Source organism: Prionailurus viverrinus, chromosome C2 (assembly GCF_022837055.1).
Source record: "Prionailurus viverrinus isolate Anna chromosome C2, UM_Priviv_1.0, whole genome shotgun sequence".
In the NCBI taxonomy this organism is placed as follows: Eukaryota; Metazoa; Chordata; class Mammalia; order Carnivora; family Felidae; genus Prionailurus; species Prionailurus viverrinus.
This window is the reverse complement of record NC_062569.1, coordinates 7475092-7500657: the sequence shown is the minus strand read 5'-3', so window position 1 is coordinate 7500657 and position 25566 is coordinate 7475092. Positions and strand designations below refer to the sequence as shown.

General features: G+C 44.3%; 1 non-coding gene across 1 annotated transcript; it reads left to right on the top strand.

The window, feature by feature from the left end:
• Nucleotides 1–24152: 24152 nt before the first annotated feature.
• On the top strand, nt 24153–24260 carry LOC125175835 (U6 spliceosomal RNA). The gene has a single exon (XR_007156008.1). It is a non-coding gene; the product is annotated as a U6 spliceosomal RNA (small nuclear RNA).
• The last annotated feature ends 1306 nt before the right edge of the window (nt 24261–25566 follow it).

Genomic DNA, 25566 nt, shown 5'->3' with positions numbered 1-25566 from the left:
TTAAAACCAGCTTGTCAAGCCCCGCCCCCACCCCAAGAAACATCCTTCTGAAATTTAACTCTGATCGCATTGAGTCTGTAAATCAGTCTGGGGAGAACCGACATCTTCGTTAGAGTGCACACTCTATTTCATGAACATTGTATATGTCCTTATTTTTATAGATAGTCTTTAAGGTCTCTTGTGACTTTTAGTTTTCAGTGTGGAGGTCTTGCACATCTTTAGTTGTACTTATTCCTATGTCCTCAAAACATTTTATGCAATTGTACATTGTATTTGCAAAATGGAAGTTAACTTTTCTTTTCTATATGGTTTGTATAAAGAAATACGATTGAGGGGCGCCTGGGTGGCGCAGTCGGTTAAGCGTCCGACTTCAGCCAGGTCACGATCTCGCGGTCCGTGAGTTCGAGCCCCGCGTCGGGCTCTGGGCTGATGGCTCAGAGCCTGGAGCCTGTTTCCGATTCTGTGTCTCCCTCTCTCTCTGCCCCTCCCTCGTTCATGCTCTGTCTCTCTCTGTCCCAAAAATAAATAAACATTGAAAAAAAAAAAAAAAGAAATACGATTGATATTTATATATTGACCTTGTAGATCAAGGACTTTTTAAATTCACTCACAACGTTTTAAAATTCCCTTATTCACGGGGCACCTGGGTGACTCAATTGGTTAAGCGTCCGACTTCGGCTCAAGGTTTGCAAGTTGGAGCCCCGTGTCGGGCTCTGTGCTGACAGCTCAGAGCCTGGAGCCTGCTTCCGATTCTGTGTCTCCCTCTCTCTCTGCCCCTCCCCTGCTCACGCTCTGTCTCTCTCTGTCTGAAAAATAAGTAAAACATTTAAAAAAAGTTTTTAATTCCCTTATTCATTCTCCTAAGTCTATTAATTCTACATCTATGTCCTTGCCTTCTCTTCCTTATCCATCGCTGCTGACCCATTTGGGGCAGTGCACAGAAGAGAAATGAAATGAAGTCCAGCTCACCTTATGCCCCCTAGATGCTGCCACGAATGCACAAGCGAGCAACCTTACCCTGTGTGCCGCGGACTGTGACAGGGGACCGTCTTTTCAAATTGGCTGCAGGCTCCCTTCTTGTGCTCGCTTCATTAGCAGAAGCAGCCCCAGCTCCTGCAAGCCTAATTCTAATTTATCTTGGTTTGTTGTTGTCCTGTGACTCGGGCAAGATGCTGCATTTCTGTTTCCAATTAAGGCGTGATTAGCTCCCAGGCAAGAAACTTGGGGGAAAAGGTTGTGATAGAGAATCAGGAGGATTCGACTTGGTAGAGCATACTGGAGCTTTGAGCATACTCCGGCCATCCTTCGTCTATGTTGCCCCGTGCCCGTGGCCCTGCCTCACAATCGCAAGAGGGAAAAAGGGCAAATATACACTTTCCAGATCCCTGGGAGTGCTCTGCATGCCTCCTCACTTCTGCCCAGCCTGCAAACCCTTTACGAATGTCATTCTGTGACCAAGGAGTAGGGCAGCCTCAGAGACAATGTTGTATAGGAAGAAGAATGAAGATATTGGAATTAAACCCTTTAAATGTGAACCTTGCACTTGCTAGCTGAGTTGCCCTGAGCCCAGTATCTCCCTTCACTGAGCCTGTTTCCCTACGTAGAGAAACGTGAACCTGATACCTACTTGGCAACATTGGCCCAACGCCTAGCATGGCACCAGTTGATATGAGTTGGATCTCAGCTTGCCTCACTCACTGTCATTGTCATTGTCCATTGCCTGGACGTGGCTAGGACTTGAGTTTGGAAGCCCTAACTTGGTTCAAGCCCCAAGCCATTTACCATTTGTGTGGGGAAACTGAGACCCTGATAAGTGTCTTTCTCTCCAGTACCATTTAAAATACCCCCAACAACTGTGTCCTCTGTATGTCCATCAGGGCAAAGAACTGTTAGTGGGCAAAGTGTCAGGATTAAAAGTATTCCTGAAGGACTAGTCAGAGGGTGGTCCCCAGGCCAGTGGTGTCAGCATCACCTTGCGCCTGTTAGAAATGCAAATTCGTAGGTCTCTTCAGGGACCTAGTGAATCAGAAACACTGGGGAGAACCCGGCAATCCGTGTTTTGCCAACTCTTCCAGGTTACTCTATTGCGTGCTGGAGTTTGAGAGCCACTGGTCTGAGCAAGGACTGGAGACAATGCACACGCAACTTGGTGGTCTCCTCCCTGGGAAATGGAGGTGCCTGGTGTGCATACTGAGGGTCCCAGGCAACCATATGCAAAGCTAACAGTTCTCGCAGGAGGAGCCCACTGAGAAACATGACATGACATACCAGCTTCCTCCTAGGAGTCCTGACCCTTTAGCCTGGCATTCAAGGCTCTTCAGGCGGCATCTTCTTCCTCTTAGAGAGACTGCAAGGCTGCTCTGGTCCAGCTCCTCTTCTACTTTCTTGTGTGGACCCTGCTCATGTCTCCGCTGAGCTATGTTTATATACTACTGTCTTTTATAGGCGATTCATACCTGGCATCGCCCTTCCAAGGTGTAAACATCCAGATCAGCATTGCCAAACTGTGTTCCTCTTGATGTCAGTGTAGGTTACTGAAAACAAGTTCTGTAGTCAAGTGCATGTGGGAAATCATGGCTTTCGTGGGTTCCCTGCTGTAAGATTCACCAAACGTTCAATAAATTAATATCCATTGTAAATTCCCAAAGGAGTGGATGCAAGAGAGAGGATTTTCCAAACTGATTTAAACATCAAACCCCTTTCTTCAAAGTATTTTGAGGGACCTCTTCCGAGGGCCACACCTTCAGAAAGGCAGCTTTCGACTCATATATTTTCACAGACTTCCTTGCATAGATTTCATCCATGAATCCAGTCTCCACCTGGGCTGATGATTAAAGCTGTGCCCATGGTGCTAACACCAAACTCTGTGCATCTTAGGTGTTCGGTCAGATTTTCATGCTGCTGTTACTACGATTTTCCATTTGAATAACATTTCTCAAGTAACTATTTAACCTTCACAACATCTCCTTTTAATCATTGTACAATGAGGTCATCTTTAAGGTGCTTTAAGGTCCAGGTAGGGCAAGGGCAACTGGGTGACTCAATCAGTTGAGCATCTGACTCTTGATTTCAGCTCAGGTCATGATTTCACCGTTCATGAGTTCAAGCCCTGCATACGGCTCTACGCTGACAGTGCAGAGCCTGCTGGGGACTCTCTCTCTCCCTGTCTGTCTGCCCTTCCCCTACTCACTTTCTCTCCCTCTCTGTCTCTCTCAAAATAAATAAAAAACATTAAAAAAAAAAGATCTAGGTAGGGCATTAGATTTCATCAACTGTTAAGAAGTAGTATTTGCAGGGTGAGCTGGACAGCAGTCCAAGTGCCTTGATCCCCAGTCCACGTTCATCTGGCTCTTAACAGGCTCTGGGGGAGGACCAGGTCTGGGACGTTCCCATATGCTTGAATGGCCCACGGTCAACAGAGGGAGGAACACAAGGGTGTAGGTGGCAGCAAAAGTCTGTCTGGTTGTTCCTCCTCCTCACTGCCCAGCGTAAAAAAATATTTGATACAGAAGGTACAAACTTCCATTTATAGAGGAAGTCATGAGGCTATATATACAACACAGTGGCTACAGTTAATAATACTCTATTGCTATCTGAAAGTTGCTAATAGAGCAAATCTTTAAAGTTCTCATCACAAGAACAAAATTGTAACCATCTGGTGATAGATGTTACTAGACTTACTGTGGTGATCGTTTCGTTGTATCTACAAATATTGAATCATGATGTTGTACACCTGAAATGTTACATGTCGATTACACCTCAATAAAAAAAAAAGATAAAAAGATTGGATTTCACAACACGTTGTACACCTTAAACTCACACAATGTTATCTGTCAGTCATACCTCAATAAAGAATGAAAAAATAATGGTCGTTAGCAAGCACAACGCGGTAATTCTGGCTTGTCTAGAAACCTGGAAGGAGCCTTTCCTGAAAAAATCTAATCAGAAGAGCTGATTGGCCCAGCAATAAACAAGTGGAGACAGGACAGTGATGAGGCAGCAGCATGAAGCCACTGATTTCTCTGCTGGTTCTAAGACTTAGTTGGCCTCCCAGAAAACGAGACACCAGTCTCCCAGTCACAAGCCATTCAACAGAGGCAATGTGACACCTCAGCATCTGCAAACAGGGATTCGCGGGGCCCTGGGGCCTTGAGATCCGGTCGGGGCGTGGCCACTGCCCAGCCATTAGGTCTATCTGCCTCAGTTTCACAAAGGCAAAATGATGATAATGTTCAAAATATTCCTTGACTTCTTTAAGTGAATCTATTTTTAGGACAATGGCGCAATAGGTGTTTTGCTCCCTGTCCCCACTTACCCCAGAACACCCAGACCTTAAAGGAAATTTACTTTTGGGGTTTTGTTTGCAGAAAGTAGGGAAAATCTCTGAGGAACTCTTCCTCCTAAAGAAAGGGTGACAAGCTATGATCCAGAGCCAGAGCTGGAAGCATTGAGTGGTGAACAAGTTCCAGGAGGGAGGTTGCCCTGCGGGCGATGCTGGGATTTGCAGTTGTGACATTAAACCTCAGGCAAGGAAGGGGAGTTGAACAGAAATCTTGCAAGCCTCTGGATACCAGCACCAGCAGATGAACGTTGTGTTAATGTGTTTCCACAGCTGCAAATATCGTCCCCCTGTGCCCCACGCTTCTTCCTTTCCAGGATTTTTGTGTTTATCCTTATGTGCGTATTTTTTAGATGAATTTTATATTGTGGTATCAAGTTCCAACGCAATTTTACAGATTGTTTTCAGAAAGATTGACATTTCTCCAATGTCAGACTTTCCTGTGTGTGGACAGGATGTGTCTGGAGACGCTGTCTTCAGGTGACAGGATTTCTCAGCCCTGCTACAGGTTATCACTGTTCATTGACAAAGATGACTTTAATGAGGTTGAGAAGGCTGATCGGAGGGAGAGTTGGTTCAATATGTTATTGAAATAAAAAGGCATTCCATTTAAAAGCCTCACTGTGGTCATCCCCTGGGCCAGGCACTGTATCATGTGCTGTTTCGGAAAATACAAGGTGAGCCACCCAAGGTGGCTACTATCAAAAAGAGCAGAGGGGTGCCTGGGTGGCTCAGTGAGTTAAATGACCAACGCTTGATTTCAGCTCAGGTCATGATCTCACAGCTTGAGCTCAAGCCCCACATCAGGCTCTGCACTGACAGTGTGGAGCCTGCTTGGGATTCTCTCTCTCTCCCTCTCTCTTTCTCAAAATGAATAAAAGATCTTAAAAAAAAGAGCAGGAAATAACAAGTGTTGAAGGATGTGGGGAAATTGAAACACCTGCACAGCGTTGGCAGGGATATAAAATGCCGCCGTGCAATGAAACCCAATATGGCAGCTCCTCAAAACATTAAAAATGGAATTACCCTATGATTCAGCGATTCCACTTCCGGGTATATTCCCCAAAGAATTGAAAACAGAGTCTCAAAGAGACATTTGTACATCCATGCTCATAGCAGCATTATTCACAATAAGCAAAAGGTGGAATCAACCCAAGCATCCATCGACAGATAAACGGGTGAACAAAATGTGGCATATACATAGCTTTTAAAAAGAAGGAAATTCTAGCCCCTGCCAAAACATGCATGAATCTTGAGGACATGACCCTAAGTGATACAAGGCCAGTCGTGAAAAGACAAATACTGTGATTCCGCCTATGCGAGGTACCTAGAGGAATCAAAGTCATAGCGACGGAAAGTCGAATGGTGGCCGCCAGGGGCTGGAGGGGAGGAGAGATGAAGAGCTGTTGTATAAAAGGTGTCGATCTTTCACTTTCCCAAGGTGACAAGAGTTCTGGAACTGGGTGGTGGTGATGGCTGCACAACTGTGAATGTCCTTAATGTCACTGAACTACGCATTTATAAATGATTAAGATGGAGGCACCTGGGTGGCTCAGTCGGGTGAGCATCTGACTCTTGGTTTCAGCTCAGGTCTTGATCTCACAGTTTCATGAGTTCGAGCCCTGCATCTGGTTCTGTGCTGACAGTAGGGGAACCTGCTTGGGATTCTCTCTCTCCTCTCTCTCTGCCCCTCCCCCGCTCCCACTCTGTCTCTCTCAAAATAAATAAATAAACTTTAAAATTTTTTTTAAAAAACCTCTCTCTCCCTCTGCCCCTTCCTGGCTCTCTCTCTCTCTTTCTCTGTCTCTCTTTCTCTCCCTCTCTCTCTCTCTCTCTCTCACACACACACCGACAACAAATGATTAAGATGGTAACTTGTATGTGTGTGTGTGTTTACCAAAATTAAAAATCAAAATAATAAAGTAATTTTTAGAAAGGTGAGCTAGAAAACGTGTATATGCTCAGGGAACTCAGGGGAGGAAGAACAGTGGCAGGAGTCACAGGACACAGGCCACCAGGAGAACAGCTGGGGGGCGTAGGCCTGCTTCAACAGAAGACTCACTCCCAGGCTCCGGAGGTTGGAGGCCACAGGGAAGGACTCCAGGCTAACAGACTAATGGCCAGAAGAGGCCATCCCAAAGACCACCACCACATTGGCTTGGTCATTTGGTATGCTCAATGAGCTTCTGAAACATAAAGATCACTCCTGATTTAGGGGCGCCTGGGTGACGCGGTCAGTTGAGCATCCCACTCTTGGTTTTGCCTCAGGTCATGATCTCACAGTTTGTGGGTTCAAGCCCCAAGTCAGGCTCTGCACTGGTAGGACAGAGCCTGTTGGAGATTCCCTCTCTCCCTCTCTCTGCCCCTCCCCCACTGGCGCACACACTCTCTCAAGATGAATAAATAATAACTAAAAATATCTATATTTATAAAAAAGATCACTCCTGATTTGTGAATTCCCTCCTTTTCTCCTTCTCTGTGTTCACACTCACACATCTTTCTTAGCTGCTCTGACCTTTGGTCTTGCCACTGACAGATGTTGGAGCTCGGGCCGAGTTCTGGCCACCATCCACAGCACCCCAGTAAATGACACACATTTCCGCTGCTCCAGAGGCTTCCATGTCCCGTTTCAGAAAGTCACATTGTTTATTACATCGGGCCGAGGCACATTTTGGAAGGTGAATCTGTTGGCCTGCAGGAACTGCAGAGTTGACAATTAATTGGAGAAGTAGATGCTGGCATTAAACATCCAAAGGAATCCATTAAAATGTATCTAAATATATCTAAATACTGAGGAACAAATGCGGCCGAAACGCTCTCAGCAGGATTCCTACGAGATCACGAAAGCCTATGAAACCAAGCTCGCATGTCAGTGCCAACAATAGTTCATAAAGGTAAAAAGAGGCCAATCTTCTTAGTGAAGTTTTTTTGGGGGGCTTTGGAAATTGTATTAAGTATGTCATGTATGGTAACATGTAATGAATGTATAATTGTTACTTTAAGATGAATAACTGCATGCATATTTTTAATGTCTGGCTGTTAATTTCTAATACTCTAAATATCAGTAGCTATAGCCCATATATAAGCAAGCTCTTTTGTTGGGGTGGGGGGGTTCATCCATAACTTGTAAGGGTGTAGAGAGATCCCGAGGCCAAGCGTTGGGGGAACCACTGATGTAGAAGTTCCCCAGGAGAGGAAAGATGTGACCCAATGGCTACAGCAACCCAAATGGGGGGTCGTCAGAACTACCACCTGACGGATGTGGGCCATCAGGGAGGTGTCAGTCCCTATATGTGTCATGACTTGTCCTGTCAATATGGCTGGTCAACCCCCGTTACGTCACTCCCTCCTGTCCCACTAGGTCTCCTGTGAGACTAAGAACAGTGGGTTCTGAGTCCTCTCTGCCCTCACCTTCTGCCCTGGAGAGCCCCCTGGAATCTGGCCAGGCTCTCCTCTTCAGTGAGTCCCTGTGTGACCTTGTCTTTGCACAACCATCCACGGAGCCAGTTCTCCCGGCAAGACCAGATGCTCTCCAGTACTTGCTCTCCACTTGATGAAGAATCATGATGACCGTCAACATTGTTAATGTTTAGAAAATAACAGCCCCTCAACTCAACTTCCAGAATAAGTATAGTATTTCCCGACTTCCCTGCCTCCTAAGGTTGCTTCAAGAAACAAACTGGTTAATGTGTCTGTCAGATAGGTGCTCGTGGCCCAACTCTTGAAAGCGGTCAACACAAGACACAGGAGGGAAGCTCAGTCTCCCTCTGGTGTCAGGCTGGTGGGTTGGGCTCTCGATGCCATCATGTACTTGTGAGCTTCTCTAGGTGACACTCTAACTCGCCTGTGCATCTCCATCTGTAAAATGGAATGATGGAAGTCCCTGAAGTTCAGGTTGTAGCAAGGACGGACCAAGAGAAGGCGTGGAACACCGCGTGTCGGTGCCCTGAACCTAGCAAGCATTCAGTGGGTGCTTTTCCTTATAACATGAAGGGAGACACCTGGTTTTTATTACAGAGCTTCACCGGATGGGATATTGTCTCTGTTTCTGCATGTTCTGCCTGTGGTTTTTCGCTGGATTCTCACAGCAAGTCTGTGAGATGAGTCTCCTTACCTGCATCTATCTGACAGATCAGTAACCTGAGGCTCAGGAAGGCCAGGGGACCAAGTCACACGGCTCGTAAGTGACAAAGCCAGAATGCCAAGTCCTAGCAGATGGAGTCCAAGACCCTCCCTCCTTCTCACCTCCGCCTGGGCTGTGGGATCTTCTCTGAGTCCCTTGGTCTCTGAACTGCTGGACAGCCATGGCCACCCCCTAACTCCAGCCCCAGCCACCCAGGTCTTTGTACATCCTCCATCACCAGCAATACTTCTCAGGGAAGAGCGTGTGCACCGTGGGTGGGCTTCTGGAGACACGTAAATTCCTGCCCGTGCTCGGGGTTCAGTCATTCAGTAAACATTCCCTGAGGACCGACTGTAGGCCCTGTGTGTGGTGGTGAACCACACATTCACACACACACACACACACACACACACACACACACGAGAATTCTGTTCATTTTCCTCCCTTTATTAATACTAAGAGAACCCTGGAAATACTCGTTTTGAACCTACTAAGGCTAATTTCAAAGTCGCCCAAGATGATGCTGACCTAGGGGCAGCAGGTACTGTGGCTTTTTGATCCCCCCACTGCCTTTGGGAAACGCCTTTACATGAATAAACAGTTTGCTGAGCAATGTGATGGTGTCAATGAAATTGTTAGGGTTCTGTTTCAACCAACTCCGTAGGTCTTTGTAAACAAGTTAATGTAAATAAGTTAAAATACGTTACCTTGTTTAACTCAAATGATGTCTATCTTCTCGCACAGGTCACGTCAGCTTCATTTGAATAAGTTTGGGAAGATGAACATATTTGCTCCTTGTCACATTGCTGTATTTTATAGTTCGGCCTCCACTCCCTCCCGCTCTGGGACACCAGCAGACACAGCTGTGTCGGAGAAGGGACACGGATATGGGGGAGGAGGGGCAGGACAGCAGGAGCAGATCACCTGGCATCGTGCTCCCCTTGGCCTTTCTCCCCACCGGGACCCCGGCTAGGACTCTGGGCTCCTGAATCTGAGTCTGCCCTCTGACCCTGACCCTTTCCATCCCGAGGTTTTTATGTATGGCAACTCTCTTAAGGTGATGAGCAGCGACTGGCTTACTCCTAGGGGAGCAGGGGTCAGGATGCTTGAGAATAGAGAGGAGAGAACCAATCTCACTCGCAATCCAGAACCCACCTCTGCCGGTCCCCAGGATCGCAAAGGAGAGCCGCTAAAGGTGGCGATGGGCGTTAGACATCAGAGAAAACGCACTGAGCTCTGGTGCCATGTCATCAGCCTTACGTTTCTTCCCTGTCACTTTCCTTTGCTCTAAGTCTCTTTTATTCTCATCCCTTATTAAATCTTCTTGGTATTCTTTGGTATTGCCCATGCTTCTCCAACTGCCTCAAATCTCCTTTGTGAAAAGCTGAGTTGTAGGGAGATAAACGATCGTGAGGGACGCGCCCTTGCCCCTGTGACGCCTCCTGCCCCCTCAGAGAAGCGTTTCAGACTCAGGAAGGGCCTGGCCCTGGAAACCTCTGCCGCCTGAGGAACAGCAATGAACCCGACTGCACGCTTCCTTTCACGCACTCAGCCGTAGGTTTTGGGGCAGCTTGCTTCCAGTGGCCCAGCTAGGAGGCACCTTCCCACAACAGGGGACCCCAGATCCCCGGAAGCCTGTCTCTGGACCTCTAGTCAAGCCATTCCGGAGGGCAAACATCTGAAAGCTGACCGTGAATCTGACACCGCTCTGAGTGGGAACGTGTGCAGGAAAGACGTGGCTGCCTGTCCGGTCTGTTGGGCCAGAGAGCCTGCTTGGTCTCTTCTGCCTCTGCCAGCAACAAAACGTGTAATACCGTCAGTACAAAACCGTCTCTGGGCAGAGAAGGCCTGGGGCACCCGAGGCAGAAATCCTATAACGGGCAGGGCTCTCGGCCAAGACACATTTGAACAACGGTGATAATTGCGTGAGCACTTTTGTGTCCCCGACGTGGCATTCTTTCTAAGCAGGGATCCTGCTAGCTGGGCAAGAAGCCACCCCATCGCCCCACATTTATAGAGGGGAAGTTCAAAGTGTGGACGTATCCGGGACGCTAACCAAGGTCATGGTTACGGAGGGATGGTCGACGATAGAGGTGACTTCCCTCCGTAAGGCTGTGTCCTCTTTACCAGGACATCTGCCTTCAGGCAATATCAGTGCTGGGTGCAAGTTGCATTCAGCTTGCAACGTTGCTGCAAAGGTGCTCATTTGAAGAAAGCTCGTGATGAATCCTGAAAAGGAAATAATCCTGAAAAGAGGCTCTAAATACACCTACCCGCCTCCGTATCAGTGCACGACGACCCAGCGAAGTCCCTCTCCTGGCTCAGTCAGCTGGCTTCCCCGCTGCTTATGGCTTCTGGGAGCACAGAGCTCCAGAGGGAGGCTCCAGCAGGTGGGGCAGGTGGCACCCTTAGATGCTTTTTTGGTGCCTTGGGAACGTGTCCTATGTTTGATAAGTTCCCGTAGGGCAGCCTCAAACAAAGGTAGCAACATCAAAACCAGAAATTAGACCTATGTCCCTGTTCCTCTTCCTTTGTCATCACTGGTCACCCAGATATGGCCTGGTCGCCACAGTTAGGCTCCCATGGAAGTTGAGATTTTCCTTGAAATTAATTAACAGACTATGAAACCAGGTCCAGGCAGCAGCTTTTAGAGGTTCTCACGAGGCCTAAAATCAGCACTATTCCTATACCGGGTAGGCCCGTTGTTCCTTTTCTGCCCACATCACCTGCTGGTGGGGGAAGTGATCACATCCACAGGTCCTACTGAAGGGATAGCCTGAAGTCAGCCATAGTTGACTAAAGATAGACCTCAGACCAGGAGGTGGGGGGAGAAAGTGAGAGGGAAGTTCCATGCGCTGGGTGGAGTCTAACAGGTTTCTCTATCAAAATGTGAATTACAAAACCCAGATGCTGTGATCAGATCCTGGGTCATGTAGATCCGGGCCCAAGCTGCTGCCATGATGAGCCAAAGTCACAGTTATCAAGTCATAGACCCTTCGTGAGTGTCTATGATGGGAAGGAATCAGAAGAAGCAGAAATGGGAAAGGCCTAGGGTCCAAGAGTTAGAGAGCCCAGGGTCTGACCTAACAGACTCTGTCCCATGAGACTTTACTTTCGGCCCTTAGAAGGCTGCGCAGTTACCTTCTGGGCCTTCGTGAATAATCTCCCTTTTCTTAAACCTGCACAGAGCAGATTTTGTTTCTTGCTGCTCTGCGTAACCCAAACAAGGCAGCTCTTTACCCCACTGTGAAGGTCAGTCGTGGTGGGATGTGTGGTCAGGCCAGTGAGCCTGCTGCTGGAGCAGCCCCTGTCCCCTGAACTAATGCTGTGTCTCAGGATTGCAGGCACACACTGGCCAGGTGGCGGGGATGTTTATGGAGGCAGAGCTGCTATAGAAAGTTCTCAAGGAGGAAAAGCAAAATTGTTACAATGAAGCAGATCCGAGGTATTTCTTTGGTATCTTCTTTATCTCAGTCGGGCTCTGTGCTGAGGGCTCAGAGCCTGGAGCCTGCTTCGGATTCTGTGTCTCCCTCTCCCTCTGCCCCTAACCCACTCACATTCTGTCTCTGTCTCTCTCAAAAATAAACAAATATTTAAAAGAAAAATAAATAAATAAACATTAACAAATCAAAAAATAATAAAAGTTAAAATTAAAATATATCAAGAAAATACATGTATATGTGTGCCCTTGATAAAGCTTCCCAGTCTAAAATACCTCCATTTGCACCTGTCAAGAATATACTTTGATGTACGTGGAGATTGGGAATCCTAAGATTGCATCCTTTCTGATAAAAAACAACTTAGGCCAGCATTGAATATTAAATAAACACCAGAAATGAAAGGCCAACTTGGCCGTAAATCGGTTCTCATGCATTCTCAGATTTGTATATGGATTCTGCTCTACCCCCACAGTCTCCTAGGTTTACCATTATATCAGTTTCAATAAGGTTTATACAGTAAATTGTAATGGCTGATAAAGCACACATGCAATCATCATTTTACTTCTCAAAAGTATCTTTGCTCTTCTTCCTTGTGAATGGTCACGCGATTCGAACCAGTTAATTAAAAATGGTTGGGATTCTTACTGGAATCGTGTTGTGCCTTTTTGTGTACACGTATAGTTTGGAAAGATTAGTACTTTCATATATATTTTCCCAGCCAGGCATCTAGCATCTCTCATCGTTTTTCCGGTTTATGTATTTATTCTGAGAGAAACAGAGACGGCGTGAGTCGGGGAGGGGCAGAGAGACAGGGAGAGAGAATCCCAAGCAGGCTCTGCACTGTCAGCACAGAGTCCGACGCGGAGCTAAAACTTAACGAAACTGCGCGATCATGACCTGAGCCGAAGCCAAGAGTCGGACTTTCTTGACTGAGCCACCCAGGCACCCCCTGATCTTACATTTTATCTTATTTTCAATGATGTTTTATAGCTTTCTCCATTTGGTTTTGGTAGCTATGGTATTTTTGTTGCTACTGAGAATTGGGTATCTTTTCATTTCTATTTCTAACTTAGTGTTGTTTGTGTAAAGAAAGCTGCTAGCACTTGTATATCGCCAACCAATCCACTCACCTCACTATATTTTTTATTAATTCTCATATTGTCAAATAGATTCCCCGGATGTTTCTAGCAATTTTCACACAGGCACGTAAAATCGTTTTTTCTCTTCTTTTCCAAAACTTGCCTATTATAATTTCTTGCACATGAATTAGCTAAAATCTTGAAAGCAATTTTAAATCATACAGCATCCCTTTCTAGATCCTGACTTTACTTACATTGGCTTTGAATTTCTTATGATGACTGGCATTGGTTTTTCGTGATGAGTTAGGAGGCTTATGTTTTACTTTTGCTTGTAAGTTGTTTTTTTTTTTTTCTTCTTGAGGTCAAGTTAATGTGCAGTAAAATGCTGAGAATGTAAGCATACAATCATGAGTTTTGCCAAAGGTATGTGCCCCTGTGACTAGTAGCCCAGAAGCTTTGGTTATTTACTGCTGCAGAACAAAGTGCTCCAAAACTGAGTACCTAAGAACAATTTATTATTTCTCAAGATTCAATGGGTTGACCGTGGAGTTCTGCTTCACGTGGTGGCAGCTGGTGACTGGGATGGCTGGAAGGTCCAAATAGGCTGGCAATTGGGACCCACTACCAGCTGAGACTACAGACCTAGGCCTCAGCTCTCACCGACGTGGGCCTTTTCGGGTGACTGCCTGGGCAGCTGGGCTCCAAGAAGCATTCCAAGAAGCCAAGACTAGAGCGATGCTCCGTTAGGGCCCAGCCTTGAAAGTTACGTGAAAGTTACCCTAATCGGTAACCCCTTTCTTCGGTCCTTATCTGTGACAGTTTTACTCAGTAAGGCGAATTTTCACTGTTCTTCCTGTTCAGAAACTAAGCCGTGAGCACAGTAACACGTTTTATTTTCCGCAACTCATTCAGTCCAAGTCTTACAAACCGAAATAGCATGTGGTGAAAAATAAAGTTCAGTGATTATGAAAAGGATCTGATGGCTTCAGTTTTATCAGCCAAATCTCCTTGAAACCTAGGAAACAAAGGGCACCATCACTTCCTCATTGGTTGGTCAGAAAAGGTCATTGGACTGGACCACATCCAATGAAAAGAAGACTTATGGTGGAAGAGTGGTGAAGTCACACTACAAAAGAACATATGGAGTAGGAAGGACTGTTAAGACCGTCTTTGGAAGCACTGCCAAGCTGCTCTGGATATAGGACATGTCTGTCATCCTAGATAGTTTCCATGTGTTCCTTCTGGTCATTTCCCACCCATCACAACCAACCAATGTTCTGTCCCAATAGATTAGCTTTACCTGTTTTTACACATCAGGTGGGATACCTGGGTGGCTCAGTCAGTTAAGTGCTGGACTTCAGCTCAGGTCATGATCTCACGGTCCGTGGGTTCAAGCCCCTCATCGGGCTCTGTGCTGTCAGCTCAGAGCCTGGAGCCTGCTTCGGATTCTGTCTCTCTCTCTCTCTGCCCCTCCCCCCCTCAACACTCTGTCTCTCTCTCTCTCTCTTTCTCTCTCTCTCTCTCAAAAATAAAAATTTTAAAGATAAATAAAAATAAATAAACATCAGGTACATGGAGCCATGTGCTTATTCATTGTACTATTGGTAGGTATTTGGGTTGGTTTAAGGTTTTGTCTACCACAGCCAAGGTAGCTACGAACATTCTTGTATGTTCATTTTTGGGGATGTACATTTTCAATTCTCCTGGGAAACACCGATGCAAGGAATTGCTGGGTCATATGGTAAGGGCATAGTTAACTTTATGATACTCTAAAACTATTTTCCAAAGGTTACACCATTTTTTTACTCCCACTATGAGGTGTGAATGTTGTAGGTGTGGCACATCCTGGCCGGCATTTAGCGCTATCAGTCTTTTCCATTCTTTTAAGTGTCTTTCACAGAACACTTTTTTTTTTTTAATGATGTCAGATTTATCAGTTTTTAAGAATGGATCATGTCTATGGGGATTAAGGAGTGCACTTGTGATGAGCACCGGGTGATGGATAGAATTGTTGAATCACTATATATTGTACACCTGAAACTAATATAACACTGTGTATAACTATTCTGGAATTAAAATTTAAAAATATCTTTAAAAATGGATCAAGTCTAAGAACTCTTTGCTCTATCCCAGCTCATGAAGACTTTGTCCTGTGTTTTATTCTGAAAGATTGATAGTTTCATATTTCCCATTTAGATCTGTGACACATGTTAAGTGTGGAGTTTAGGTCAAGATTAATTCACACGTGATGTCCGGTTTTTCCAGTGCCGTCTGTTAAAAAGAATAATATGACTCCATTGAAATGTCTTTGCCCTTTTGTCAAAATTCAACTGGCCACATATGTTTGGGCATATTTCTAGACTCTCTGTTCTGTCCAGTGGATATCTGTGCCTATAGCTTTGCCAATAGTGTACTATTTTGATTAGAGTAGCTTTATATTAACCCTTAAAATTGGGTATTTGTAATTCCTCCAACATTATTTTACTTTTTCAAGTTATTTTGGCTATTTTACTTCCTTTGGCTTTGCAAACACATTTTAGAAGCAGCTTGTCTATATCTCAAAAACTCCTACTTGAATTTTTATTTAAATTCCATTAAATCTGTACACCAATTTGGGGGAATTGACATCTTTACTATGTTGAGCCTTCCAAATCATCATTACAATGTATCTCTCCATTTTTTTAGGTCTTCTTTGATTTCTTTCTTCAGCGTTTTATAAGTTTCAACACAGAGATCTTATACTTATCACAACACAGAGCTGTTGTTAGATTTGTAGCTATGCACTTCATTTTTTGGAACCATTATAAATGGTATTATTTTTTACAATTTCAGTTTTCAATTGCTCATTGTCAGTATATAGAAATACAGTTGATTTTTGTGTGTTGTCTTTGTATCCTGCAAACTTACTAAACTCACTTATGTTCTAGGACTTTTTTTCTACAAGATTTTCTACAAAGGCAATTATGTCATCTGCAAAGAAGAACATTTTTATTCTTTCTTTCCAATCCGTATGTTTTGTTCCCCCCCCCCCCCCCCGCCTTGATGATCTAGCTAGGTCTCCTAGTGCAATGGTAAATAGCAAAGGTAAGGAGAGGCATTCTTGCTTTGCTCCCAGTCTTAAGGGGCAAGTGTCTAGTGACAGATACCAAACCACAGATCCAAGAAGTTCAGAGAACACCAAGCAGGATAAATCTATGCATAAAAGGAAAAAGGAAAAAAAGAAAACACACATAAGTATATCATAGTCAAACTTCTGAAAACCAAAGACAAAGACAAAATCTTTAAAGCACCCCCCGGTCCAAAAATAACAAGTCACCTATAAAGGAACAAGGATAAGAATGATCACCAATTCTCATCAGAAACCATGGCTTTTTTTTTTAAGTGCTGACAAAAACTACTGCCATTGCATGATTCTATACTCACCAAAAATATCCCTCAAAAGTAAAGACCTTCTCAGACTGACAAATATCAAGGGCACTCATTGTCAATAGATTTACTCTACAAGTTCTTCAGACAGGAGGAAGTTGATATAGCCAGAAACTACTATCCACACAAAGAAATGTAGAGCATTGGAAATGGAATAAATATAGGTAAAATAAAACACTTATTTTTAATTGCTTCTCTTACCTGTTTAAAATCTGTTTAAAGCAAAAGTTATAGCAATGATTGTGTGTTTCTAGCATGTGTAAAAGTAAGAGGTATGACGGAAGGCACAAGGGATGTGTCTTAGTCCATTTGGGCTCCTGTCACAAGACACCACAGGCTGAGTGGCTTGTAAAGAACAGAAATTATTTCTTACTGTTCTGGAGGCTGGAAGTCTGAGATCAGGGTGCCAGCATGCGTGAGTGAATACTCTCCTCCATACCACAACCTTTCCGTTGTGCCCTCACAAGGCAGAAAGGGCTGGGAGACTCTGTGGGTCTCTTTTATAAGAACAACAATCCAATACATGAGGGCTTCACCCTCATGACTCAGGAAGCCCCCAAAAGCTCCATCTCCAAATACCCCCATTGGACATTAGAATTTCAACATATGAATTGGAAGAGAAACACAAACATTCAGACCATAGCAACATGGGTGGGAGGATAAGGAATGTAAGAGTTTATACTACATGCAGAGCAGTATAATATTATTTGAAACCAGGTTCATATTTTATAAATGCTCTGTACTGTAAACCCTACAGTAACCACCAAAAACATTTAAAAAGAGATGTAATATTCTTTATCCAATAGAGGAGATAAAGAGAAATCATAAAAATGTTCAGTTAAACCCAGAAAAATCAGAAAAGGAGGAAAAAAGCACAAAAACAAATGTAACAAATAGAAGACAGCTAGCAAGCTGGTAGATCTTAATCCAACCATATCGATAATCATTTCTTTTTTTTTTTTTCTTCCAACGTTTTTATTTATTTTTGGGACAGAGAGAGACAGAGCATGAACGGGGGAGGGGCAGAGAGACAGGGAGACACAGAATCGGAAACAGGCTCCAGGCTCCGAGCCGTCAGCCCAGAGCCCGACGCGGGGCTCGAACTCACGGACCGCGAGATCGTGACCTGGCTGAAGTCGGACGCTTAACCGACTGCGCCACCCAGGCGCCCCTCAATAATCATTTCTAAGTGTGAATAGTTTAATATGCCCATTAAAAGACAGACATGATCAGGTTGGATAAAAAAGCAAAACTCAACTGTATGCTGTCTAAAGAAAACCTACTTTAAATATAAAGACATAAATAGGTTAAAGGTAAAAGGCTGGAGAAAGATACACCATTTTTTTTAACTAAGCCAAGGAAAGCTGGAGTAGATTCATAGACTTCAGACAAAGTAGATTTTAGAACAAGGAAGATTATCAGCAATAATATGAAACCAAAAATAGTAATTTAAAGTCTCATTTAAAAATGCATTATATCACAGAAGAAAAGAAAATTTAGTTTTAGGGAATCTTAACGTTCAAACTGAGCTTTAATTTCACACACGTTTTTACTTAGGTTTTCTTACCGCGTGCATACGTTTATAAATGACTGACATTTTGTCACTCAGAAATAAATATTAACTAAAGTCACACATCTCTCCAGTTCACACAGTTTGTTACTTTGCACGAAGATTTCATCTTTTTAGGCAAAGTGGTAGGGGAACATTCCAGCGGTTCATTGAAAATGTTTCAGGCTGTAGACATTGAATGTGTTCTCTTCCCATTGTTGCTAGATGCAAATCCAATTGGGAATCCAAGTAGGAGTGAACTGGCTTACATTCTCTGGCTATTGGGAATATTTTCTATATGCCTGTCTGAAGGTAGATAAGAGAAAGGAAGCTAGGAGTTCGTTCCCTATTCCTGCAGTGTTTTCTGTCTTAGAGGTATTAGAACTGGTGCAAGAACATCTGTACATATCCCCCAGTAGATTTTAAGTCACTTTATCTCTGGGTTAGAAGGTAATATTGCTTTATAAATTTATGTAGGCTAAATTGACTAGTAATCCTTGATTTCAAGGCTGGATTATTTTATTACTAATGTATAGCAATATTCAAAGGGCTTATAAATAATGAACATACATTTGTGACCTAGAGCTGTGATATCGCCCCGGCAACCAATTTCAGTTAATCTGATTTAATTGACATGATGTCAGGGGTTTTGAAGCTCTTACTAAAGAGGCCAGAATAAAAGATTCCCAAGGTGGGCAACTCCAGGTAGTAATGATTCTAATATGCTCACTAATCCATTTATAATGAAATTGTTATTGGCTGGATATTATAAATGATTAAAGTACCTAAAAGAAAATAATGCATGTGGGCAGATTGTTACCTTAGAGCACCTTAAAATAGATTCCTGGGTGTTGATAACATTAATATTAATGAGCTTCATGCAGGACTGTAGGCAAATAGTTACTACAGGTGGCACAGCACAGCCCATCTGGGAGGGGGAACCTGCCTGGCCGTGCAGAGCCTTGGCTTCTGGTTTGTCATTATCTCGTACAACTTCAGGCAAGACACGAAAGCTGTGTGCACGTGTGCCTCAGTTTCTTCGACTGTGAAAACTATCGAATGATTTCCCAAAGTGATCTGTAGGCTCTCCTCAAATGAGAAGACAGCTAAGAATTTATGTGGGAGGGGCACCTGGGTGGTTCAGTCAGTTCAGCGTCGACTCTTGATTTTGGCTCCGGTCATGATCCTAGAGTCATGGGATTGAGCCCTGCACTCGGCTCCGCACTGAGCGTAGAGCCTGCTGGAGATTCTCTCTCTTTCTCCCTCTCTTCCTCCCCCACTCGCATTCTGTCTCTCTCTCTCTCAAAACAAATAAAAATAGACATTTAAAAAAAAGAGCTTATGTGTGAGAGGATTAGAGAGAAACATCCCCAGTGTGGGTGAACAACAGGAGAATCACCTCATAATGCAGAGGCACAAATGTCTCCGTCTCAGATATTCCACTGCTTGCCTGGGCAACAGGACTCTTGGTGTCGGGCTTCATGTGACCAATTGTCTTTTTACCAGACCAGAAAATACCTGAGTAGTGTCAACACGTGATAGGGGTGTTCCTTTTAAACTACCTTCAAAATAAAGGAAATTTTTGCCTTCTTTCTGGGATTCTGAGTATACTACAAATCACCCCAAGTGCACCATTTGAGACAGGTGAATTTTAATGATATTCACAGAATCAAAGGATTAAAGTGATTGTTTTATCACATTTCCTTTTATTTTCGAAATGCATTTTTCTCTGGGGAGAAAAAAAATCTATATAAATATTTTATTTTATTTTATTTTATTTTATTTTATTTTATTTTATTTTTTAAGTAGACTTCATGCCCAGTGCAGAGCCCAGTGTGGGGCTTGAACTCACAATCCTGAGATCAAGACCTGAACTGCTATCAACAGTGGGTCGCTTAACTGACTGAACCACCCCAGTGCCCCCCATAAACATAATTTTTATTAAAAAAATTTTTTATTAGTTTTTTCTTTATTTTTGAGAGGCAGAGAGAGAGAGACAGAGCGCAAGTGGGGAAGGGCCAGAGTGAGAGGGAGACACAGAATCCGAAGCAGGCTCCAGTCTCCGAGCCATCAGCACAGAGCCCGATGCGGGGCTCAAACTCACAAACCGCAAGATCATGACCTGAGCCGAAGTCGGACGTTCAACCGACCGAGCCACCCAGGCGCCCCAACATAATTTTTATTTTAAAAATAAAAGAAGACAAAGATGCTGCAAAGGGAGGAAATTAACATTTATGGACCACTTTTTGCACATTATGCTTTGACTCCTGATATCATCCCCCACATTTTCACTGTGGAGCAAAGCAAAATTCAAAGAGAAGTAAAACCAGTTTGTCTAAGCTCCCGTGGTTGGCTTTCCTACTTGTTTTGACCAGCTCCAAGCTCATTCTCTTTCCAACACATCACAGTCAATGAAAGAACCCAAACAGAAAGCCAAGAGCACAGTGAAATTCCTTTGAAAACGATTCAGTTTCCCCATGAAGAACACTGTCTCAAAATATTTACTTTTAGTATTTTTAGTCTTCATTCCCCATGGCAGACACTGAGTCTTGAAAGTTTTAAAGTCCTTTTAAACTTGACCTATTTCTGAAATTTAAAAAAGTTGATGTTGCAGTCAACAGACTCTTAGAAAATGCCAACTTGGAGGCGTCTGGGTGGCTGAGTCGGTTGAGTGGCAGACTTCGTCTCAGGTCATGATCTCACACTTCTTGAGTTCGAGTCCCGCGTCGGGACCTGTGCTGATAGCACAGAGCCTGGAGCCTGCTTCAGATTAGGAGTCTCTCTCTCTCTGCCCCTCCCCAGCTTGCACTCTGTCTCTGTCTCTCTCAAAAATAAATAAACGTTTCAAAAATTAAAAAAAGAAAATGCCAACATGAATACCAACATTTCCGATGGCTCCCCACGTGGAGTTACCTTCACCTATTTTAGCTGAATCTAAAGCAATCAGAGCTCTTTGATCAAAGCTTAGCTCACCCAAATTCCTAGGTGAAGTGAGAGAGAAACCCAGGACAGTAACAATGCCTTTTGTTTATCCTTGAAGTTTATAAAGTTCTAGGTTTGGACTTTGCAGCTACAAACTTCAAAATCTACTGCAGAACCAGGAATTCTGTTTATGATTAAATCAAGCTACAAGCACTTGATAGAGACTTCCCCAACCTAGAAATACTACCAAAATTTGGAAACTCACAACTGCACTGAAACCAGAAGTTGATGGATAGTCAATTGTCAGGATCTAGTAAAAGTTTTCACTACATTAAGGCAGAGGAGTATAGCCAAACAAATGTCACTAGGTGGCCCCTGCTTTATCTCATGTACCAGCCCTGGTTGTTGGTTTTTTATTGTTGTGGTTGTTTGAAAGAAAGTAAAACTTCCTTCCCTTCTCCCTCTGTGTGTCTTCTGTAGCTTTCAGACATCAGAGTAGCTGCTGGTCTGCCAGCTGGGGGCTGTATCTTATGGTGGCCGAAGTGTTGTTCCTGTGTCTTTATCCCATGGAGGCCTTGTACATCCACATGGAACCTAGAACTTCTAGAAGGTGTCAGGGCAAGAAGTGGTCGAGAAGGACTCTGAGCCTGGTGGCTTTCTAAGACGTTTGGGGTTCACATAGGGGAAGGGAAGGAAAAAAATAAGATAAAAATATAGAGGGGGGGCAAATCATAAAAAACTCCTAAATATGGGAGAACAGACTGAGAGTTGCTGGAGGGATGTTGAGTGATGGCTGGGCTAAATGGGTGATGGGAATTAAGGAGGGCACTTGTTAGGATGATGCATCTTCTAGATTAAACTATATTGGAGAGTCTAACTAACTTGGACTGAAATAAAATTTAAATACATACATACATACATACATACATCTGGGAGTAAAAAAAGAAGTTTGGGGTTCATGTTGTGAGAACGTGGGAATGAGAGAAATAAAATTTTCCCTCCAAGCCAGATTGTAAATTCAGTGGGTGATGAAGTGGAAAAAACCTACACTATGGAGTCAACACAGATCTCTATTTGGCAGGTTCTCACTCTAATCAGATCGAATGTATTGGCATCTAAAGGAGGAATCTCCATTAGAAGAGGGCTTGCTTAGCCATGCAGAAACAGGAGAGCCAAGGCAAACAGGGATGGTGAGACGCTACCACGATCCAGCGGAGAGAGGTTTACACGTAGTAGACCTAGAGCATTAGGGTTGGGGGGTGAAGACATCTCTACTGTGATGATGGATGTAGACTTGGTAAATCATGGCTAACAGACTCTGCGTATTCTTGGATGGCCACTATGAGACTCTCCCAACCATAAGAAGAAAGCATCCCGCTCTGATGTCCTTAATGGCATTGAACATTTCTTTTTTTTGACTCCCTTTGTTTTGCTTCTACCCTTACCAGTCGACCGTAGAATTACTTGGCTCCCTGCACAAGACCGTCCATGGGGAATTTATAGGCTCCCTTGGGCTTCCGAATTTTCTCTCCACAGTAGGGGTTTCTCACTGCAAATCAGATTTGGGGCTGTGGTTATGGTTTAGCTTTGGGGTAACTCTTCTCCAGGGAAATAGCATGCTTCTCAGCTGGACGTGAAATATTCTACTTCTTGAGATGGTTCTCGTCAACTATTAACCTGGCCTGTTTATTTTCAACTTCGGTCCCGTTCGTGAGCTTTGTTAATGTGAAACCTGCGTGAGAGATGAATCCATTCTCAGGGTGCTGATAAAATGAGCGCAGATGAAGAAGCCAAGGGTCAGTGAAGGGGAAGAGTGCCACCACGTGAGGCCTCTTTGGGGAGGACTTTGTGTCCCCTTAATACCACCCACCGTCACCATAGGCCTAGAGCACGTTCACAGCCAGAGGTACGTCTCTGGAGGTGGGGACAGAGAGGGAAAGAGCACCGCAAGCCGTGTGACTCAGATTATCATTTCCATCACCCTTCATTCATCCCAGATCATCAGAGAACCAGACACTGGGATGGAAAAAGCTCCTGACTCACAGAGCAGCGATGCCTGGAAGGCTCTGAGAGGTGAAGAATCCTTGAGGCTACAGCACGAGTGCACAGCTGCACGTTGATAAAAATATTACAGAAGGAGAATACAGAGCATGAATGCTTGGATGAGTTCGTGTTAGAACGAAGACCAAAAACAACATCCCATAATTGGTAAGAGGGCAGTGTGCTTCAACAACAACACAGAGGGGAAAGGGGAAAGAGGCTTCAATATGAATGTGAGTCTTCTGGTAGATGAGAAAAGAGTTAAAGAGACAAGGGGAAGGTCCAGAGGGAAGGGCTGCAGGCAACACCAGCATTGACTTGGAAGGATTCAAGGACGGGGACATACTTGTCACAGAAAGTCACATGACCCAGCCTCCCAGAGGAAGGCCCCCTCTCAAGTCACCACAAAAGAAGGAAGCTAGGTTTGTTGGGTTGAAAAGTCCTAGTGGAATTTTTCCGAAGTCTCCGGACATCCCTTTCCCCACTGGGCAAGTCTGCCATCAAAAGGCTCTCCAATATAGTTTAATCTAGAAGATGCATCTTGGTGAGTTTCTCTGGCACAAGGCGATGGCTGTTTCTTTCCCAGAGTGAGGAGGGCTTGGTCACCCAAGGGCAGGGAGAAGAGATAGCAGGTCCACAGGCATCTAGGGACCTAAGGCTTGCCCCTGAGTTGGTTGAAAAATAATTCATACAAAAACCCGGGGAGACAGGGTAACACCCCACCCAGGACATGTGATGAGAAGCTCCATAGAGAGATATTTTGGTCCTACAGCTGAAGAAGAATCTATTGTGCTTTACATCCTGGACTTGATTATGTGCCGCACGTTGGAGTGAGTGTTTTCACCAGAGCACATCCAGAACCTGTGCTATATTTGTTCAGCCAAGAGTCTTTCCATAAACCTGAGAGAAAGAGTGAAGTTATAAATATAGCCTCTAAATACACTTACGCGATAAAATTTGACTGAGAGGAGCCTCAAAGGGTAGGTTCTATTTATGTGCAGGGGGACAGAACTGCTTTCCATATGACAGCTAGGCAGCAGGACTTGGGAGGATTGATATGTTCAATGGGAATTTTTGAGTGGAATTCCAAAAACTACACAAAGTGACCCCTCCATGGCTTCAGACCTTTAGCAGAGGAGACAAACATCTTAAGAGGCTCGGTATAGACAGGAGCAAAATGGCTGCCTCGGGCAGCACAGGAAATTTTACCACTGATATCTGACTTTCACATTCAGAGCTCGTTTCAGGCAGCACATATACTAAAATCAGAAGGATGCAGAGAAGGTTATCATGGCTCCTGTGCAAAGATGACACGCAAATTCCTGAGTTACACACTCATTTGTGCAAATCAATACTTAGCAAACACACATGGGGCCCCGTGTCAGAGCCTGCCGGAAGCGTTCAACCATTCCTCACTGATAAAATCTGGGTGGGAGTTAAACAGAGGGAATAAAGGATTGCCCCAGTGCAACCAGACTGAGGTCAGTGAAGGGACAAAAGGAGCGACCTGAGAACGGTCAACCAACATCATAAATCCGTATATCAGTATCTGGATTTGAAGTCTTCCCATGAAGAGCACAACCCATGACGTTACCGGTGCAAGTGACCATGAGAACATGCAAAGAGTGTGTATACTTTTTAGGGGAAATCTTAGTATATTCGTTTCCGTTGCTGTTTTAACAAATTACCACAAACTCAGCAGCTTAAGAAAGAACACAAGTGTGTTATCTCAAAGTTCTGTAGGTCAGAAGTATGAGTTCGCTTAGCTGGGTTCTCTATGCTCTGGGTTTCATAAGGCAGAACTCAGAGTGATGGCTGGTGGGCTCGAGTTGGCAGGCTCTGGAAAAATCCGCTTCCGAATTCATTCAGATTTGTGCAGAATCCAGTTCCTTGCAGCTGTAAGACTGAGGTCTTATTACCTTGCTGGTATTCATGTGGGGGGCCACCCTTAGCTCTTAGAGGCCACACTCAGGTCCTGTCCACAGCCCCTACATCTCAGAGGCAAGGGAGTGTTGAATCCTCCTCATGCTTGGAATGCATTCGATTACTTCTGTTACATTTCTGACGCCAGCCAGAGAACATTCTCTGTTTTTAAAGGCTCATGTAACTAGAGTGGGTCTACCCAGACAATCTAATATTATCTCTATCTTAATCTTAACTACACAAATCCCTTTGCCATATTCATTAGTTCTAGGGGTTAGGGGTGGACACCTTTTGAGGAGCCATGATTTTCCCTTCCATACTAGACAATATGTCTAATTGGGTTCTGCAAAGGCAGACCTTGATATGAGAATTCGGATGAAAGTAGTTAGGAAATGCTTTTAAAAGAGATAAAAGAGGTAAAAGAGAACTAGGATCAAGAAAGGAAAAAAATGCCGGGGCACCTGAGTGGCTCAGTGGGCTCAGGTCTTGATCTCATAGTTTGTGGGTTCGAGCCCCAAGTCGAACTCTGCATTTACAGCATGGAGCCTGCTTCAGATTCTCTGTCTCCCTCTCCCTCTGCCCCTTCCTTGCCTGCTCTCTCTCTCTCCCTCTCAAAAATAAATAAATAAACATTAAAAAAAAAAAAAAAAAAGGAAAACATGCCAAGCAAAGTATGACATCAAGCAAGGTCCCACAGAGTGAAATTGGGCTCAAACTTGCAGGGG